The sequence below is a fragment of the Ambystoma mexicanum genome, chromosome 3q (genome assembly GCF_040938575.1).
Source record: "Ambystoma mexicanum isolate Mex_15411 chromosome 3q, UKY_AmexF1_1, whole genome shotgun sequence".
In the NCBI taxonomy this organism is placed as follows: Eukaryota; Metazoa; Chordata; class Amphibia; order Caudata; family Ambystomatidae; genus Ambystoma; species Ambystoma mexicanum.
In genome coordinates this window covers 414,671,593-414,688,530 of record NC_090926.1, presented here as the reverse complement: position 1 = coordinate 414,688,530, position 16,938 = coordinate 414,671,593, and positions in this window count along the sequence as shown.

Here is a 16,938-nt window from a genome sequence, read left to right as displayed (position 1 = left end):
ACAGTGCCACAAGTCCCGTGTCCATGTATCAGCCACCAGGCGTGAGTGCTAGAAGCATGAATCTATGATATCCTGACGAATTCCATGGGCCTCCTGTGCCTCGCGGACTCCTTGAGGTGCTGCCACATCCCCACCCTCATCATGACCATCTTCATGTGCTTGCAGTTCTGCGTCAGGGGGCATGGGCACATTTCTACGTACGCACATGTTGTGTAGCATGACACATGCCATGACCATCTTTGCAACCTTCTCATGGCGGTACAGGAGTGCCCCGCCAGACCTGCTGAGGCAGCGGAAACGAGCCTTCAGTAGGCCGAATGCCTGTTCTATGACTACACGGGTACGTGAGTGGGCATGGTTGTAGTCCTCCTCATGCTGGTTCTGTGGGTTCCGGAGTGGTGTAAGGAGCCATCTCTTCAGTGGATACCCGGCATCACCTGTATGTGGACAATAAAGGATGTTTGTGGAATGACATTGCTACGTACGCATCCCCCCCCTTCCTGCCAGGTCATTGCCGCATCACATACCCCACATTATCATGCATGAAATGAGACTCACCGAGTAGCCAGGATCTGTTCCCTGCGTGTCGCTCCATGTAGCGTGGTATTGTAGAGTTCCTCAAGACCATAGAATCATGGGTTGATCCAGGAAATCGGGCACAACAATGTGTAATGATCCTGTTGGAGTCACACACCATTTGTACATTAAGAGAATGATATTGTTTTCGGTTGCGGTACTGGACCTCCATGGCATGTGGGACAACCAATTCCACATGGGTGCAGTCGATGGCACCAATGCAACCCGGTATGCCGGCAAGTGCATGGAATCCCACTTTTGTGTTTGTAATCTCATGCTCCGAGCGTGGTAAAGAGATGTAGTCGTCTGCGTGCTTCAGGAGGGCATCGAGCACTTGCAATAGTGTCCGTAACAACAGTGGCTGTGAAATGCCATGCAACTGTCCGACTGTGTGCTGGTAGGTGCCTGTGGCCAGGAAGTGGAGTACAGACATCACCTTCAGTAGGGGTGGGATGGCGGTTGGGGTATCTATCATGCTGACAAGGTCAGCGTGTGTCATGTCCACAATGGCGGTTATGGTGTCCCGGTCCAAACGGTAGAGGGTGTGGATCTGCTCATCAGTGAGGTTGAACGGATGAGCTCGGAGGCGTGGGATTGCGGGCTGCCTGCGTGGTGGTAGTGGCTGTGCTGGTGGGCCTTGCTGGCCCTGCCTTGCCCTCCTCCTCCTCCTGCGTCTCCTCTGTGCGGCCGGTTGTTGTAGTAGTTGGTGTTCGTCTTCTTCTTGAAGTTGGAGTACTTGCAGTGCTATCAGGTCCCCCAGGGCCAACATCGCTAGTCCTGCCGGTAGCATTTTGGAGTGGGTGTGGTTGTGGGAGGGGGTTGGGTGTGCAATTTATGTGTTTTCAGGCTGTATAGCCTCCACCTGTGGTGATTCATTCCACCTGTGCAAGCTGCAATCCCCTTTGGGCGAGCACGTCCACGCTGCAATTTGACGCATGGCATCTTGCTATTACAATCATGTATTTAATCCCGATGGCAGTGAAATATTGGTTCATATGTTCATTCTGCTTTGGTCCCATTGTTTCACATACTATCTTTGCAGTCGCGAACAAACTTGTGAAGGGTCAGTGGAATGTAGTACTCGATTAACGGTGGACCCTCATGCAGCACTGTACCGAGGTTCACCGATGGGCGGGGCGTCCCATTTGTGAGTGAAGCCAGTTGCCATTTTCACACACTGCCGCACTACATGGATGAATTTGTGATTTCAAGCAGTCACAGATGCCTTTTCGACGTGATGTTGCAAATGAGGAATTCGAAGGACAGCGCTTTCGGTTTTCAGCTAGCGGCGAGGAGACGCCCACAGGTCTGACTGCAAATATAACGTTCTATTGTTTAATGTCCTTCGGACAGGGGCCATGGCGAGAATGCAATGATTGATATGAATAGTATGGGATGCGCAATAGCGTAGTGGACGATAAGGCAGGACGTTCCCAAATACATGTTACTTCACAACACTGGAATTCCGGGCTGGAGCACAGTGGATTTTGCAGACTGCATTACGCACAGACTCAATGGAAATTTCACATGTTATGTGAGTAAATAATCAGGCGTTTTCATACCGGGATGAGGGAATGATGTATGGATGCATGGACAGATGATTTAATTGAGAGTTTGCCATGTACATGGCTTTTTGGAATCTATCCACTTCCCCTGCGCTATGTGATGCAGAGCTGCCATAGTGGGACCATCGTCTATCTGCCCTTGTTGAACCCTCCCTGTCTCGACGCGCCTTCAAACACTTGTGTCTATGCACGTTACTAATCCCATCTAATGGATTCTGTTTTAACAGACGCATGCACACGTAGACTCGTTTGTAATAGTGTTTTCACCTCGATTTATATAGTTATGATTCGCAAGTGATTTTTGGGTGGGAATAATCCTTTTGAGTGGCCTAGCATGCATATGGCTGTAGATTTAGTGTGATCATTGAAGTGAGTAATTCAAATGAGGTTCTGATGCCCATACTATTCTTTTTCATTTCATTTGGGTGACAGGTATCTCCTCCCCTTTTGCCGCTGCCATCTGTATGCCACTCCTGCAGATGGCTTTTACTCCCGACACCTGCTGCTTCGAGTTAATCAGTGGAGCACCATTACGATCTTATGGGACGATCGCCAATGGGCCACATGCCCTTACGCAGTACTAGTGGCTAGGAGCAACATATCGACCTTTCAGCTGGACTAGTGCCTACCTAATGGGACGGCCCTGCGGTTCTAGGCGCTTCCATGTTGCCTTTTTGAACGTGAATGTAGCCCCTGTGTACCATGAAGGAACAGGGCGTCACACAAGAAGAAGCTGGTCATTTATTGCGGATGCAGCCCACAATGATGAAATATATTTTGGAGTTTATGACCTAATAGCTGTATGGGCTTGGTGATTTTGTTGTGCATTAAATTTTTATTCTGATATTGACCGTGTAGCGTTATTCTTTGCAGGTAATGTAGCATATTCCTATTTGTGGAGCGATGTATTGTGAGAAGATCTGCATTGGGTTCCGGCTTCTGAGTATAGTTGCGTGGTACTGTACTGGCCGCGTTTGCCTACGAAGCCCAGTGAGGTCAGGGATAGGGGCTGCCATTATGACTGTTTTGATGTTGTCATGCTCAGGGGCGGGGGATTAGCTTTTGTGTAACAGATGCCGGTCAGCCAGGTGGATTGGTGGAATGATGTGATTATCAGAATATGGCTGGTCACAGGTGCCTGTGTTTGCGTGCGTTTCTTGGAGGGAGACTGAGGTCATGTCCATTGGAATAGCTTCTGTATTCGTGCCATCTGTGCCCTGCAGCTCCCATTGGCCCCTCCTGAGATGAGCCTGGCTGCTCAGTCACTCTGCCAACTTGTGTGGTACATGCTTATGCTGATGGTTGGTTTGTTTACTGGCAAGGGTACAGGGCTGGTGCAGTCTCCCTCAGGATACTGCTTTGAATGTTGCCTTACACTGGTGTCAAGCGATGGGGGCCTGTTGTTGTTTTGTCTCATATTTCAGTTCATATTGCTGTACTTGAACCTTCACATGCCTGTGCTGCATCAGTACGGCAATGGTGACATGCCAAATATGGATGGCCACTCACAAGGCACTTGGAGCCCCTACATTCATTTGTTCGTTGGCATGCATGGGTGACTTGTACATTTCACTGGTTGCATTGTGTGACTTCATTGCACCTACGAGGAGTTGTGCAATGTGGGCAGGGAGTGTTGTACAGGCACTCAGTAGGGCCATTTACGGTTGGTTCGCGATGCCGTAATTCTCACCATGGCGGAATGGTACTTTCCGCCATGCTTGATGGCGTTAGGTAAATGTCCGCTAGGGTCAGAATTCGCGTACCGTTGCGCCATGGTGGTAATTACGGTTTTGCATGGCGCGCGTGCGCGTACTTGGTGCAGTTAGCGTTGGCGTTCACTACGGTGTCGCTAATGGCATCGTACTTTACGGTGACGGGTCATAATCGCACCGAGCGCTATTCGATGGCGGTATTGCATTTCCGCCATCGTTTTTTGATTTCCGCCAGGGTCGTAATGAGGGCCTATGTGTAATCTCACAAATCAAGACTTACAACCCTACATGCTCACAACGATCTATGGATCAAGGCTTTTTAGTAATCCCCTTGTCTAAAACTACTCATTGGGGTGATAGACGCTTCTCTGTGCCCTGCCCACGGGCCTGGAACTCACTTCCATCACACCTGATATGATAAGATATGGCATTTATTACGCGCCTATACACAAGTGTTTCAAGGCGCGATGAGGTAAGGGTGGGGGGAACAAAGGGAGCACAGACAACAATCTTACTAGGCCAGGTGTCATTCAGATCGTGCAAGTGCATGGGAAGAGGGGACAGGAATAGTGCAAGGGGGGAAAGGGAGGGGGGAAGTGCAGTACATGGGAAGTGGAATAAATAAGATAAATAACATACATAAAAAACAGGCAAGTGCAAGGAAGTGCGGACAAAGTGCTTGAAAGGGGACTGAAGGGATACAGAACACAGTCCCCAAGTTCAGAGCTACCAGGGAGGCAGTGCAGGTGGGCAGTTCACAGGACCTGGGCCAGAGATCAGAAGGGTGGCCAGGTAACCAGTGCAATTTCAGTCAGGAGTTCAGCAAGGGAGGAAGGAGAGAAAGCAGAAGCAAAGAGGAAGGTTTTGAGGTGTTTCCGGAACCTGAGGTGGTTCTCCTCGCGTTTCAGGGAGGCAGGAAGGCTGTTCCAGAGAGAGGTCCCTGCCGAAGAGAGTGATCTGCCACCAACTTGTTGCTTGGAGAAGCGACTGACCCTGAGGGAGTTGGAGGCAGATGAGCGAAGAGCTCGAGAAGGAAGGTGTTTAGAAAGAGAGAGTTGAAGGTATTTCGGCCCCAGACCCCAGAAGGCCTTGCGTACAATGCAGAGGGTTTTGAATGTAATCCTCGCAGCCACTGGGAGCCAGTGCAGAGATGTCAGTCCTGGAGAGATATGATCCCTGGGCTTGAGGCCAAGGACAAGTCTCGCAGTCCTGTTCTGGATAAGTTGCAGAGGGCGGAGATTGGAGGCAGGAAGATTTAGATAGAGGCTGTTACAGTAGTCCAGCTTGGAGAGGACCAGGGCTCTGGGCACAGTGAGCTTCTGGGGGAAGGATAGGAAAGAACTGAATCTTTGACAGTGTTTAGGAAACAGCTAAAACCACACCTGTTTGTATAAATTGAATAGCTGGTGCACTGTGTTATTTTCCAAATCTATAGATAGAATCTGTGCCTAGAAGCAGCTTGCTTCTCGGTTCCTTTGGGATATGCACCATATTAATCTAAAAATAAAAAATCATTGCCCTCACAGTTTCAGGGGCGGAAATGAATATGATAACGCACTGGTTTACCCTGCTGCTGCCCCTTGGAGCAAGAATGCACAGAAGCGTCATAAATGCCCCTTCAGCGCATTCTGTTCGCCATGCTCAACTGCATCTTGTTGTCTCAAATGTTAATAGGCAAAAGGGTTTGGTAATTTAGGGGACACACGCATTTTTATATCAAGCTTTAAGTTGAAAGTAAAATTATTGGGGAATACCTGTGACTTTTATTGGTATTTTAAACCATAATCATGATGTACTTTTCTACATGAGGTATTTAAAAATGAGTGCATGTAATAAATACCGCAATAATCATGCGCATAATAAGCATTTGAGACATTGCCTGTTTTAATCCTTACCCCAGACTCACAATGAGCTCCATCATTATTCAGCGACAGTAGACGTGGCCTTTAACATATGTAATGGATGTTTTTTTTGTTTTTACCATTGCAACTTAAACGAGATGCTATAGTCTATATGTGCTTGAGAATAATGATTTTGTGAATTCATGAATACATTAAATATCCTATACAACTTTGAATGCTTTTTATGCAAGAATATTTTATTTTAAAAAAATGTATATATTCAAAAGATATCCGCACGAAGAGAAATTGAGAAATCAATTCCTCCAGTTGAACCATTATAATGTAGCAGAGCCAGGTAGTCTCCGCCGTGGGCTTTGTATCAGCTCAATACGTGGGAGGGATTCAGATGTGGGAGAAGGGAACACAAATAGCGGTAAAGAAGTCAATATTGTATTTCCCCAAAGCTAATAACGACACCAAACTGTATGAGTTGCATCGAACTACCCCTTTTATCAAATTCTAACTTTAGAATTATGAGGACAATATTTTGTACAGCACTTGAGCAGTGTTTTGGACATGGTCTCTTTTTTTCTCACCCAGAACAGCCATTTTGTTAACAACATTTTCATTCTAAAATCTCACTGGCATTGCAGAGTGAGACACTGTCTATCATTATGCCAGAAGGCATCTCTTTGTCATTGGAAGCAGATCCCTCATGTTTGTGCGTGCATGCGCTTTCAACAATAGGTGCAGGTGACCTGGACAGAAAGTAGGTTCAGATCTGTTCAGGCCCTTCATCATTGACCTAGCATTGGTTGACCACTGGTTAGGACACCCACCTCGGAAGTCAAAAGTCCAGGAGTTACAGATGTATCCTTCCCGCCAACATTCTGCTCTTAGTGACCATTATTGATATTATGTATTTACTGATCCTCCCTTTATTAATAAGCACTCTTCTTGTACTGAAAGGGGATTTTATCGACATTCAGTGTAAAGTGCTTAATCTATATATAGTAGTCTCAACTATCCACTAACACTCTGATAACAACACAATCATCCATTGGCACATTCTGTATGCTTGTTTGGAATGAGCAAATCATTTTCAGAAGATTGCTGTCAATGTATCTTGGCATTCTGGAACTTGCAATCCTGGATTTATAACAGGCAAATCAGAAGCACTATTTGTTACTGGACATGAAAGGGTGATTCTCAGCTTCCAGTATAATAACAGCACCAGCAGCTGCTCTCCAATGCCACTGCTGCAAGAAGAAATCCCTTGACTGATGCAAATACTTAGGGCCTCATCATGAGTGGGGCGGTGTCCCGGCTAGGATACCGCCCAACTTTATTTGCCTTAGCGCCCGCCCGTCCGGCAGTATTACCGCCGGATCATGGGTTCGGCGCTAACTGTTACTTCCTATTCACTACTGGGTCCACTGGATCCAATGGGGAATTTTTGGTGCAAATAACTGCACAGTAATAGAGCCGGCAGTAATTACGCTGAAAATTGGCATTTTTCTGGTGTCTTGACACCTAGCTATGAGCTGGGGCTAAACATGCCAGACTCGAGGTTGGGCGGGCCCTTAAATGCAGCAGTAATACTGTTACTGCTGCATTTAAGGGCTACCGCCCAACTCGTGTTGAGGCCTTGTTTGTAAAATGTCAATTAAGGGATCTAATACTGTGAAGCACCATATTAAATGCAATGTATTGTTATCTAAATATTTAAATTACAATAGATACTTAAAAGCAGATGCATAGATTAGATTTGGTCAGAGAATTGGTAGTCTAGAGCAGAGGCTTGCAACCTCTGGCTCTGGGGATGTTTTGAACTATGCCTTTTATGATCCCTCACCATTGACTATCGTGGTACGAGCTGAGGGAAGCTGTAGTCCAAAACATGTGGAGTGCTACAGGTTGCAGAGCGCTGGTCGAGGGAAACTGGCTGAAACCACAGAATGTCATCACCATTGGGGGAACAGGGACAAACTATGCGCTGTCATTACCGAGAGCAACGGGACATGCACCCTGTGTCTCATGTTCAGTGTGTGATCAAACAACACAAAGTACATCAATAGATATTGGTTGAAGAACACTTTGATTTCAGAATTCCTTTACCAATTGTAATACGAAAAATGTGGTATACCTCATTACCTGTCCATGTGGTCTACGGTATGTGGGGATGACATCCAGAAATATATATACAATGGATCATAGAACATAAATCATGTTCTCACACAAAAAACGTATTGTCCCTTTAGTAGCACATTTTGTTGAAAAATCACACCCAGAACATGACTTAAGATGGACCATTAAAGAACAGTTCAAGTTTCCTAAGAGAGGAGGGATATGCATTGCAAGTTGCTGTTAAGGGAACAACACTGGATTTACAAGTACGTTTAAAACGGATACAACGGGACTCAATGCATGGATTCCTTGGCAATATTTATCCACACTATGAAATGTTTGCCTTAAATCGAGCCTCTCTTTTTGCTGTTTTTTTGTCGTCATTTTGTTGCCCCATTTTGTTCCTTATTACTTGCCGATGTGAGTAAGATTGGCATGCACCCTTGGAGGTATTAGTAGTTAAAATGGAACAAATGGGAGCACCAGGCCACAAACTAAAACACTAAATATGTTTGAGATTTATTTTCCAAAATATGCATGAATTGTGCTACATTTCTTTACAAAAATTAGAAAAGTCTAAACATTTTCTCACATGTGGTATAGTTACAATATAACTTTGGACCAATGTGTGTGGGCTCATAATGGGTGGGATTAGGCTTCCATGGAGTGATTCCTCCTTTTCAACATGGCAGACACTACAAAAGAGCTGAGCACTCAAGAGATTTGATTTGGCCCCTCCCTAATAGGATGATGGACAACATTTGTCCAGGGACGTCATTTCACCAAAAGGCCTGGGGTAGCAGAAGTGACATCATCTGACTCTTGACCTCTGATGACATCACAGGAAGACCTCACGCCAAAGTGACATCACGGGAAGTGATGGAACACAACCTTTCACCCATTGACTAAAACAGGAAGTGGCATCACATAGCATTGTTTCTAAGTACAGTACGAAAAATAAGGTTACGATATCACTGTAAAGTGATATACATTTAAACAAGAATGGATCACCATATGTATAATCAATATTACCAAATTACTGTGAATGCAAGCAGACGTCCAAGGCTAAACCATAATGTTAACGTTAAAGGACATTTGTATCACACAATGTGTTATAATATATCACTTAAGCTTAAGCACGTCATATAGAACAAATATACATACAATATTACCCAACCTGTGTTACTCATTTATCAGCCTCTGTAGGAGGAAAGGCTGAGTTGACTTTGCCGGGAGTCGAACCTGCAACCTGCAGATCACACACAAATTGCAGCAACAAATGCAGCACTGAGTATCTTAACGGCTATAGCCATCGGAAAACCATCCACTCCAGTAACAGAGCCACATGCTGCTGGCCACAGCCCACGAGCCCCAATTAAAAAAACCAAAACATTAAAACAAAAAAAACATTCTTTTTACATGTATTTTTTTAGGGGTAGCAAGGGAGACCTCAGGGGTCGCAGGTGCGACCCCTGGCGACCCCTAAAGACGTCCCTGCATTTGTTCACAAATACATCTGAACACAGCTCTTGTAAAAACATAGCATATGAAGCCCGTAGAAGTCGAGTTGGATCATAAGAACACACAACTGTGGATTTCTCATTCAAACATATATTTAGGGGCCTCCTTCCGAATTAAAACTTCTAGAGACTGTACAGGATAAATGTAATGATCCCTTACAGTAGCCTAAGATGTTGTAACTGAAAACATAGGTGGTGTCTAGTGGGTGTGTGTGATAAATGTACTGTCGTTTGACTGCCGCACAGTTGACAAACAGTGCAGGACTAACGGCCGCCTTTGTGAAAAGCGGACTCACAATTCGGAGTGGGGTGCATGACTGAGACGGGTGAGTCCTTTTTTCATTGGAGGAATACACATAGAGAAAATATACTGCTTAGTGTAGCAGAACGATCGGGTGCTTCCTATTGCCTCAGCGCTAATCTCCATGGATATTGCACCTTGTAGGTTTAGCAAGGGCACTGGGACACTTGAGGAAACATTAAGCATCTTAGAATATTATCTACACAAGACAATCTATCTGATTCGCCCTAGCCGGGGCTTTACCCGACCAGGAATCACTCTCTCCACTATGTTCCATCATGTCCCCAGCATTGAGGGGTGGGGGCGGCAGCCACTCAGCTAATGAGGAGGCTTGGAAGGGGGTAATCTCTGCTCCGAGCCACCACATGGCTGGAGGCTGCTATATTCCCCCGCCGGGGATTGTTGTAAGTGTTTCCCTCCCTCCCGCCCCCCAATTCAAACAATCCCCTCCCCGCCCTCCCAACCCCACTTACCTTCTTTTTGGTCCATTTTGGGAGTGGACACGCTGGGAACTACACGTAGTCCCTTCTTCTTTTCCATGGCAGCCATTATTTGTGTTTACTTTTTTAATGGGCAACTTGGAAAGAGAGAAGGGACTACATGTAGTCCCTTCCCCCGTGTCCATGGTGGGCATTTATGCTGCTTACTTTTGTCTATTTTTTTCAATGGCCATCATGGAAAGGGAAAATTGACTTTGTTTTCCCTTCCCCGGTGGCCATTTTTTTTTTATTTTCTGTTCCAAAACGCCAGAGAGTTTCAGAACAGAAAAAAAAAAATACTTTTAGCACCCCGGTCTTATGGGCTGGGGTACTAATAACAAAAAGACCCCTCGCTGCGGGGGCATTGCCGAGTCAGGTAATTCCCTAGGGCCTTCGTTATGGCCTTCGCTTCTCTCGGGCCTGTAAGTATGGGCCCCGAGGAATTACTTGACTCGGAAATGCCCCCGCGGCTCAGGGCATATTGCTTAATTATGCCCCTCAGAAAACACTATAAACCTCATACATTGACATAAGTGTTTCATGCAATATACCAATGTATCCCGAGCAGACTTAGGTGGTAATTCATAGAATTCAGAGCAGAAGTAGCAAATGCAGGAAGCGCAGCGACGGAGCGTGCACCAGCCGTGTGCACCAAACAGCATTCTGGCGCACTGCGTATTCATGGATTTCCCAAGCCATGTACAGCCGTGGTGCAGCAAACATCCCACAGCGCCAGTTACGCCCCAAAGAACGCCCCTTGCACAAGGAAAAGCCATAGAAATCTGTGCTAACCCTGGACTACCTTACAGGGCCCCTACACTGTAATCGCATGAAAAACTACATGCAGCCCACACGCGGCACACAAAATGTGTGAAAATGTACTCGGGCACCCACTTGAATACGTGTACCATGCTTGCGGCAGCCAAAACGCATGAAAATCTCCCCGCACACCCCCTTCAATACACGTACCCCGCTTGCGGCAGCCAAAACACGTGAAAATCAAAATGCGCACCCCCTTGAATACACGTACCCCGCCTGCACCAGGAAAATTGCGTGGAAAAAGTCCACCCTGTGGAGTGGGCTGGCTGCGGGTCATGGTCAGGGGTGGTGGGCTGGCTGCGAGGTATAGTGAGGGGTTTAGGGGGGCCCCTGTGGTGTGGGCTGCCTGCAGGGCATGGTCAGGGTGGATGGGCTGCCTGCGGGGCATGGTCAGGGCTGTAGGGGCGGCCTGTGGTGTTGGTCGCCTGCAGTACATGATCAGGGTGGATGGGGTGCTTGCGGGGCATGGTCAGTGGTGTGGGGAGGCCTCTGTGGTGTGGGCTGCCTGCAGGGTTTGCCCAGGGGTGTAGGGTGGTCCCCTGTGGTGTAGGCTGCCTGCAGGGCATGTTCAGGGTGGATGGGCTGCCTGCGGGGCATGGTCAGGGGTGTAGTGGGGAGCCTGTTTTGTGGGCTGCCTGTAGGGGGTGCATGTGGCTCCTCACCACACTCGTGCAAGAATCTGGGGGTACGAGAGTGAGCTGTCCATGCGATTTCGCTGGCGGAAGTGCGGTAAGTGTATTCTGCGGTATGCAAGTGAGTTTTACAAGTGATTTTGCTGGCGCGAGCGGGGTACATGGATTCCGGGGTACGCGAGTGAGCTTTACATGCGATTTTGCTGGCGGGTGCTGGGTACGTGTATTCCGGGTATGCGAGTGAGCTTTTTGTTAGGCGGAAACCTGTGCAGTTCCCTCTGGGACCACTGCAAAAGATTTAGGACTACAGGTGTTTGGCAGTAAACCACTTGGTAGCAGTCTGTACCACACAGATTCACTTGGTAGCTGTGGCTGAGCAGTCAGACTTCCCTCAAGAAGAGTCAAGCAGTATGTGGAGTATACAATATAGGGCAATTCTTCACAGTAAGACGAGCAAACACGCAACGAGGCTCAGTGTAAAGATATTAAGGTATTTATTTATAACGGAACATCTATGGAAAACACTATGGCACTATCACAGCAAACACTTCAATCACAATTACTCTACGAAGAAGAAACGATCAATCCCCCTAACAATATTTCGACAAGTCTAGGTTCTACCAGCATCACTTATTTACAAACAGAGGTGTATGCCTCAACCTCAATGGCACTCTAATGCTAGTTTGGACGGGAGAGAAAAATAAGCAGGTTACAAAATCAACACAGTTCAATACTTCACGGGAAAAATGCAAGGCAAGAAGGCAAGAACCACAATAGATCATAAAGTTCAGAGGCCAGGCCCACTCGGAGAGAGGAAAGGCGATATGTCCCAAAAAGTCTCTTAGTGGAAATGCGTTCGAGTCTTTGTAGCAAATTGTTATCGGCAGATTGAACCAGTTCAGAACAATACGTGAGAAAGCTTGGAGGCGACCCAACGGAAAGGAGAGGATTAAGACACCTCACTCGAACCGATCGAAAGGGAAGCCAGGCGGACACGGTACCTTGTTTGTGGAGAGACAGCTCCAGCGGGGGCAGTTGTTCCTGGTGGTGGATGCACGTCAGGTCTTTGCAAAGAGTAGAGATGATCTCGTCATCGAAGAAAAGTGAAGTCCGGTGCACCACTAGGGAAGAGACCAGCCGCGGAGTGCTCAGTCACAAGGCACCACCTTTTGGTCGCGGTACAGGGGTAGTGGCTATCCGGTTGCCGAGGTGCTCTGCACGGGCAATTCGACCACTGCGTCCTAAGGCGAAGAAAAAGCAAAGGGGACTGGTTGTTCCCACCAGTCAGGGGAAGAGACTCTCCGGCAGGGAGATCTCCTCTGTCGTCGGGAAGTGGTGAGTCGGTTCCGCAGGGCTCCACCGGGGGTGTCGTCGTGCAGGTCGGCTCAGCGTTACCCTCGTCGGATTCTTAGGTCCTGTGGCGACTTCTGAAGATCCAGTCCCAAAAGCCCTGCTTTTATGCAGAAAACCCCCATTCATTCAGCCTAGCTGTCAATCAACACACGCTAAGTGGTGAGCGGGGAGGCTCACCACTTGGGCCAATCACACCAGAGTGCGACCGGAGTTGGCAAGGCAACTCGGTCCAGGGTGCCTAAACCCCCTCCCACACCCCTGTGGTAACCCAGACAGAATGGCACCACTTTGGAGGGTCTCTGTACAGAGGCCCGCCAAAAGTGGAACAAAGGGCTCAACCTTTGTTTTAGGAGTCACAGAGACGAACACAGACGCCATTTTAAAAACCGAGTTCTGGCAGAAAATACCATCCGATAAACTTATTTAAGATAAGTAGACCGGTGGTACGTTAGAGATTAACGAGAAAAAGTATCAATCTCTAACAATGGGACGATGGGTTATGTTCGGGGTCGAACCTAACAAGTAGTTTCCACTGCCACCAGCCAAAACTCGATGAGGGGGGACGGGACAGTGCCCCCTCGAATAACAGATCCAGGAGTAATCGAATTACCCCTACTAGTACGTCCACAATAAGATGGTTTGTATTAGTTCTGTTAGTAAATTTAGGTCTAGTAAAGCCAATGGTTACTTTACATTGCCGGGGAGACAGTAGTCAGTCCCCAGGTATGGAGTCTATGGTGCGGGGTCCGCTAGGACGCCCCAGTGTTACGGCACGTAGAGTGCGGTGTAACACACATAGAAAAACATATGAGACCCTATGGAGTAAAAGACCCCATAGCCCATAGAACACATTGACATTCAAAGGAATTACACACATTCATGTCCAAGAGTGGGAGGAAAGAGATTCTCACTCTTGGCAGGATGGAAAAAAACAAACTCCAGAAATCCAGCAAAGCTGCTGGGGGACTCACTAGGTTAGGAAATTCAGCCTAAACAGAGAATTCTCCCTAACACTCGCCCCCCCCCAGACTAAGGGACAGGAGGATTTAATCCACTCCTGGATGAATCTCATACCTCTAGTCGATGACATACATCCTAGAGAGATCATCAGCATTTTGGTGGTGACATCCTGACCTGTGCTCAATGGTGAAATCAAACCCTTGCAGGCAGATCGACCATCTCAATAGTTTTGGGTTTTCCCCTTTCATTTGCATTAACCATCTCAATGGTTGGTGGTCAGTCTGATTGACAAAAGTAGAACCATACAAGTACGGCCTAAACTTTTTCAGAGCCCACACGATAGCAAAGCACTCTCTTTCGATTGTTGCCCACCTTGTTTCAGGATCCTTCAGCTTGCGGCTGATGAAGCAAACGGGGTGCTCCCTACCTTTCCCATCCAGTTGACTGAGTACGGCACCTATTCCTACATTTGAAGCATCTGTCTGCACAATGAAGTGTTGGCGGTAATCAGGAGCTCTGAGTACTGGGGTTTGGCAAAGAGCCTTTTTCAGGTTTTCAAAAGCCTGATTGCACTCCTCGTTCCATTTAACCTTTTTAGGAAATTTGGGCGAGGAGATGACATTCAGTGGAGAAGCTATGGTCCCATAGTTCTCTATGAAATGCCTGTAATACCCAGTGAGGCCTAGGAAGGCTCTCACTTGGGTTTGAGTAGTAGGTGTTGTCCAATTTTGCACAGCTTCAATCTTACTGAGCAAAGGCCTTATTTCTCCACCTCCTACCTCATGTCCAAGGTAGACTACCTTACTCTGTCCAATTTAGCATTTACTCGCCTTTATGGTCAAATTGGCTCGTCCAAGAGCCTGCAAAACATCTCTCAGGTGGGTTACATGTTCTTCCCAGGAATTGCTGAACACTGCGATGTCATCCAAGTATGCCATGCAGAAGTCCTCCATCCCATTCAGAACCTGGTTTACCATCCGTTGAAACGTAGCAGGTGCATTCTTCAATCCGAAAGGCATTACCTTAAACTGGTATAAGCCAATGGGGGTAGAAAATGCAGTTTTCTCCTTGGCATGGTCTGTCAGGGCTATTTGCCAATAGCCTGACGTCAAGTCAAATGTGCTGAGGAACTTGGCGGCGCCAAGTTTATCCACCAACTCATCTGTTCTTGGCAAAGGGTGGGCATCAGTCTTGGTGACTGCATTAAGAGCTCTATAATCCACACAGAATCTAAGCTCTTTAGATCCTGCCTTTGGTACTAACACAACTGGGCTAGACCATGGACTAGTAGAGGGCTCTATTACCCCGAGATCAAGCATCTTGCTGACCTCACCTTTGATGTGGGTTCGTACGTTTTCTGACATTCTGTATCCTCTGCTTTTGACTGGCAGACAGTCACCAGTGAGTATGTCGTGCTGGCCCCAAGGGGTCAAGCCTGGCGAAAGCGAGAACAGAGAGGCAAACTGATTCAACATGGATTTGCACTCTTCTTGTTGCTCGGGTGTCAGATTGGAGGAGAGATTTACTCCTTCAATTTTTTCGTCTAAAGGTAAGCCTCTGAGGAGATCCGGAAGAGCTTCACTCTCTTCTTCTTCCTCGGATGATGCTAGAAGCAACGCTCCTACATCGGGTCTTGAGACATACGCTTTGAGTCGGTTGGTGTGAAAGACTGTCAGAGCCTCCTTGGGATTGCCCAAGTCCACCAGATAGTTGACCTCTCCGAGTTTACCCACAACTCTGAAGGGTCCCATCCACTTATCTTGCAAGGCCCTCTGCCTTGTTGGGATCATAACGAGAACGAGCTGGTCTTGAGCGAACTCAACCATGTTAGCCTTTTGATCGTGCCAGTGCTTGACCAATGCTTGTCCAGCTTTCAAGTTATCGCTTGCTTCCATCATCATGTGCGACATTCTCTTCCGGAGACCTATCACGTAGTCAGTCACTCTGACTGGCTTGGGAGAAGGAGCACTCTCCAACCCCTCCTTAATCAGGGCCAAAGGACATCTGACGGGATGACCATAGAGTAGTTCGAAGGGAGAGTAACCTACTCCCTCCTGAGGGACTTCTCTATAAGCAAAGAGAAGGCATGGCAGTAGAAGGTCCCACTTACGCTTAAGGAGTTCTTCTAAAGCACCTATCATGCTCTTCATGGTTCCGTTCAACCGTTCTACCAATCCATTGGTTTGTGGGTGGTAAGCTGTTGAGAACTTGTAAGTAACTCCACAGGTTTTCCATATGGCTTTCATGTAGTGGGACATAAAGTTTGACCCCCTGTCAGAGATTACTTCCTTAGGAAACCCGACCCTAGTAAAAATACCTAGGAGGGCCTTAGCCACAGCCGGAGTTGTAACAGTCCTCATAGGAATTTCCTCAGGATACCTAGTAGCATGGTCTACTACAACAAGTATAAACCATTTGCCTGAGGAGGTTGGAGGATCAAGGGAACCAACAATGTCAATCCCTACTCTCTCAAACGGGACTCCCACAACTGGGAGAGGCACTAAAGGTGCCACATTCTTGGAGCCAACCTTACCAGAGGTCTGGCAGGTGTGGCAGCTCCTGCAGTGTTTTTCTACTTCGGCCCCCATCTTCGGCCAATAGAAGTAGAGAGAGAGCCTTTCCTTATTCTTCTTGAAACTCAAGTGACCAGCCAAAGGAATCTCGTGGGCTAACTGCAAGAACTGTGGTCTGTTCCCTTGGGGTACTACAAGTCGTTTGTAGTCTCCAGGTGCAGACTCGGTCGGTTCACTGTAGAAGAGGCCATCTTCCCAGTGCAACCTGTATTTCCCAGGCTCTTGCCCTTCAGCCTGAGCTTCTGCCTGGTGGCGAAGACCTTCCAGAGTTGGACATTCTCTCTGTCCCTTATTGAAGTCTGCCCTGCTGGGTCCACCTTCTGCCAGTAAAGACTGCAGCTCAGGATGGTCAACAGGATCCAGATCTCCAATGAGTTCCTGGCCTTCCATTAGCTCTTCCTCAGAGTCTAATTCTACCACACAGGGTTGTACCTCCCTCTCAGCCTCAGCTGGAGGTGGAGTTACGGGTGTAACTTTGGA